This window comes from Peromyscus californicus, unplaced genomic scaffold (assembly GCF_007827085.1).
Source record: "Peromyscus californicus insignis strain IS unplaced genomic scaffold, ASM782708v3 Scaffold_15__1_contigs__length_86483966, whole genome shotgun sequence".
Classification (NCBI taxonomy): Eukaryota; Metazoa; Chordata; class Mammalia; order Rodentia; family Cricetidae; genus Peromyscus; species Peromyscus californicus.
Genome location: NW_026294447.1, coordinates 55,429,010 through 55,433,686, shown reverse-complemented (window position 1 = coordinate 55,433,686; position 4,677 = coordinate 55,429,010). Strand labels below are relative to the sequence as shown.

Here is a 4,677-nt window from a genome sequence, read left to right as displayed (position 1 = left end):
GAGACAGGCAGATCCCCAGAGCCTGCTGGACAGCAGCCATAGTAAAAAGAGGAGGTTCTACATTCTGAGAGAGACCTTGCCTCAAAAACAAAGCGAAGCAAAGCGTGATCGTCAAAGGAGGACTCCACACTCGCACAAACACAACCTTCAGTTTAATTCAAAGAACACCTAGAGACACACACAGCAGAGGCACTGTACTGCGGTTAGGTGGCAAAACGTGACATCACTGGTCAAGTTGAGCTATGTGATGAAATCACTCTAGCATCTTTGCCTCATTTGATTGTACAGCGAGTGATGCTAAGTCTCAGGATTTAAACAAGTCTCTCAAAGATACAATTTGTTTGCCAATCCCAACAATGGTGTTGATGCAGATGGGCCCTCCCTGCCTTTCCCGGCTCAGCATCTCACCCCTCCTCCACCGCACTACTGGGTCTATTTTAGAAAATACTGCAAGGTTAAATAAAGACATATATTTTAAGACTTTTCATATATTTTATTCATACTATAATATTCTACATATTATAATTGATCCACACATATATATTTAAGATTCATAATTATTTAAATCTTGTCTTGGGATGACCGTTTATTGCATTTAAAAATGTTGCAGGTTCCCCAAAATAGATGTCACTGTGACATAAACTTCCTGATTTCCAAACCTTGCTCCCATAACGCTGGAGGCGAAAAATTTCATCTAAATATTATTGAATTCCAGTGCGGCATTAGCATGCGGAGATATTTACAATAACAGAGCCATTACAACTCAATCAAAAGCTGATTTCAGCCAGAATTATGCAGAATTAAATCTTGCAGGATTCAAATTATTAAAAATCAGAGACTCAATAAAGTGTGGTCTGGAAGCCCCATTTATCAAGGGAGCCGAAGTGCCTCCACAGTTAGAGCGACTTCTTCATATATATTCTGCAAGAATTTGCATGCATTTCAAGAGACCAGAGCTTAATTCTTACGGAATTCAAGTCACCACGCTATATTTGTCAGGCAATGGAAGCCAGCGCCGACAGCATTCTCTCCATTTCCTTTCTCTGTCTCACATTTGAAATGCATCGGGGTTTATTTCTGGTTCCCGCTGGGTAGGGAGATGAACGGCAGGGCCGCGGATGTGGAAAGATACACTTGGATCCAGAGAGGACCAGAGTGGGATGGCAGGCGAGGTAGCTGGAGGAAACAGGAAACCACGAGGAAGCTTCGCGTACAACTGACATGTTAGACGGGTCCCCCTTTCCCTGTGAACCATCAGACCAAGATACTCATGTAATCTATGTAGTAAAGCCTCCCAGAACATTCCACACAATGGAAAAAGAATTAGTTTCTAAGAAAAGAAAGAGGCAGACAGAGTGATTCGGGAAGGAAGGAAGGAGGGAAGGAGGGGCAAGAGGAGGAGAGGAGGTCAGGAAAGAGCAGAGAAGGAGGGCACCATGGAGAAACACAGAATTTGTTTCCCATTTTAATTTTAATCTTTTATTAGTCCTTCAAGAATCCTGTACAATGTATTTGATCAGATCCACCCCCTCTATCAACTCCTCACAGATCTAACCCCTTCCCACTGTATTTGACCAGATTCACCTGCTCCCTCAAATCCTCACATATCTACCCACCCTCCCCACTTCCCTACCTATCTAGCACTGGGCCCTCTTCTTAAAAAAAAAAAATCAAACAAACAAAACAACAACACAAACCTGTCAAGTCCAACCTGTGCTGCCCTGGGACTCTCAGGTGTGTGGCCTTGCCCTGGACTGTGGTTCACACACCGGGGGCTACAGTCTTAAAGACAAACAACTCTCCCTCCCCAAAAGGCATCCATTTTCTTATTGCCAAGAACTGGAATGTCCTGAATTTTCTCTCTTCCTCCCTCCTTCCTCCTTCCTTCCTCCTTCCTCCTTCTTTCTTCCTCCTTCTTCCTTTCTTTTCCTTCCGTGTTCCCTCTTCCTTCTGTCTTCCCTCTTCCTTCTGTCTTCCCTCTTCCTTCTGTCTTCCCTCTTCCTTCTGTCTTCCCTCTTCCTTCTGTCTTCCCTCTTCCTTCTTCCTTCCTTCCTTTTTATTTCTTCCTTCCTCCCCCTCTCTCTTTCTACTGTGTTTCACTTTGTAGCCCAGGCTAGCCCGCATTTACTGAGACAGAAAACAGCCTTCCTCAAACCACATGATCAAAGCACGAGCTTTGAAAATTTGTCCTGATGCCCTGGTCAGTACAGAAGACTGGAGGACAAGCCAAAAGCCTGTCCTCTTTGAAGCAGCCACAGAGAAGTTGGCAGCCCAAGGGGGTAGAGAGGTGAGCATGCCACCTGCATCCTGCCTCGGACCACTCACATCCCTCTTCAGAACATGATGCCAGTGAGGGAATGAGATGATGGCTGGTGCCTGAGCTTTCCTAGAGCCTTCCAAAGACAGGAGTGCTTGTAGCTACTTTATTTATCTCTTAAGGTCACTGGGGCTCTGACATCCAGATGACTTTTTTCCCCTCCTTTGGCCATGAAGAAGCTCAGAATCTGTGTTGTAGACCTTCCTGGGCCAACTTTAAAGAAATACATGCTGGGAGAACTTTATGCTGAGATCACATTATTGCTCTGCATGGAGCTTCTCTTCTTTCCCTGACCCCAGTGTGGGTGGAGACATACCCCACCCTGCTGACTTCGGGCTTGGCAGCATAATCTGCTTTGGCCAGTGGACTCTTGGGAGATAAATCTTGAACATCGGCTTCAGAGGGGCGGTGTTGCTGGTTTGATGTTTGAGTACCATTACAAAACGTTCCTGGGCTACTGATAAAAAAAGAGGCTGGCAGGCCCATGGCCCAGACCCAAGCACACTGGGAGCCTCCAGCCAGGCCTGACCAGAGCTACCAAAAGCCTAGTAAAGGGGTCCCAGCCTCTGGCTAAGATCCACAGACTAAGGAACAATAAAAGTATGAAGAGGAGCCGGGCGGTGGTGGCGCACGCCTTTAATCCCAGCACTCGGGAGGCAGAGCCAGGCGGATCTCTGTGAGTTCGAGGCCAGCCTGGTCTACAAAGTGAGATCCAGGAAAGGCACAAAGCTACACAGAGAAACCCTGTCTCGAAAAACCAAAAAAAAAAAAGTATGAAGAGGGCTGGAGACACAGTTCAGTGGTAAAGGACTCACCTCGCATCCAGGGGACCATAATTTCCATCCATAGAATGGAGAGAGATGGGTTGTAGGAGAAAGGCACAAATGTAGGGCATGCTGACGGGCCACTATGTTTTGGACATAGTTTGTTACACAGAGTCAGGGTGACAATATCTAAAAGAAATGAAGAAAAATGAAGAAAGACTATTTTCAGTCACCTATTCTTCTGTTCATTCATGGTTTCAACAAATACTCCAAAATGCCTTTCATCCCAAGCCGGTCCCTCTTGGAGTGGTACCCTCTGGCTCAGCACTTTCCCTCTGGGGAATTCATAGGTATGTCTCTACCTAGCTCGGGGAACACCTGCCTTCTTTAGCATCTGTTTTCAGGTCCCCATGGCAAATGACTGATCCAGCGAGGAAAAGCAAGTTCCCATCTCACCTGCGCAAGAAGAACATTGCAGATCTCCTCAAAACACTGTGGGAGACACTCAGAAGCTTGCAGCTAAGAATGCTGGGAGGAGGGAGAAAGGGTACAAAGTAAGAAATCCATGCTTATCTCCAGCTGACTTCTCTAACCCCAGAGAAGGTGTCCAGGTCATATCCCAGGGTCAGAAAGGTCTCAGGAATGAAAGGCCAGTCTGTGTCACAGGCCGAAGTGTGCAACCATACTGAGAGACATCTGCCGCTCACGGAGACAGCCACTGCACATGGCTCCAACCCAGGGACAAGACCCAACTCTCGACTTTCAGCTGCCCACATCATCCTCCCAGGAGCCAGCCGGGGTGGGCATGGAGACTAAACATCCAAGTATGCCCCGCAGCTTATAAGCCACCCAATCAGGAGACAGCATGCCAGTTGTTTCAAGCCAGCAGTCTATGGGTGCTGAGCCCTCACTGTGCGTCAGGGGGAAGCCAGGGGCTGGGAGAGGCACTTGAGGTAAGGTCAGTAGAAACCGTCTGCAGGACTTATCAGGGGGTTGACTGGGGGACCGTGTAACCTCTCTGATAAGGTTTCCAAACTCCTGTGGCGTAGGAAGCCAACTGTCAATGGAACCCCACTGGGAACTGAAGCCAAGGCACAGGACCACGCCATCTCTGTCTGTGTCGCCAGGTCTTAAGATCTTGAGGTCCTAGAGTTGTGACAGCTAGTCCTTGCAAAGCATTTCTGTTTAACTGCAATCTCCGGAGGGGGCGGGTCACAGTCTATAGAAAGAAAGAGGAGAAGAGAGGGAGTGGAGGGAGACAGAGAGAAGGAGAGAGAGACAGAGTGAGCAGAGAAACAGCCATAGCCAAAGTCCACTACAATAAAACTGACAAAGACATTTATAGAAAGGAGGAGGGAGGGAGGGAGGGAGGGAGGGAGGGAGGGAGGGAAGGACGGGGAGGGAAAAAAGAAGAGGAGTAGGGGGAGGAGACAACGGAAGAAAGATAGGAAGGGGAGGGGAAGGTGGGGAGATGAGAAAAGAATGAATAGATGAATCTTTGGGTATTACAAAATGACCTTCGCTGCGTCTGTCCCACCCTCTGAAGACACCTCCCCCCAGACACGCTCTAGACACACATAGTGGGCCTGTGTGTCT

General features: G+C 47.7%; 1 long non-coding RNA gene across 2 annotated transcripts; it reads right to left on the bottom strand.

Annotated features, from left to right (window-relative positions):
- Nucleotides 1–537: 537 nt before the first annotated feature.
- On the bottom strand, nucleotides 538–4,324 carry LOC128110533 (uncharacterized). Of its 2 annotated transcripts, XR_008218241.1 has the most exons (4): nucleotides 4,096–4,324; nucleotides 3,538–3,609; nucleotides 3,133–3,270; nucleotides 538–1,244 (listed from the first exon to the last, which is right to left on the bottom strand). It is a non-coding gene; the product is annotated as an uncharacterized LOC128110533 (long non-coding RNA). The 2 variants fall into 2 exon arrangements; XR_008218240.1 differs by having other exon boundaries at nucleotides 3,538–4,324.
- Between the last annotated feature and the right edge of the window lie 353 nt (nucleotides 4,325–4,677).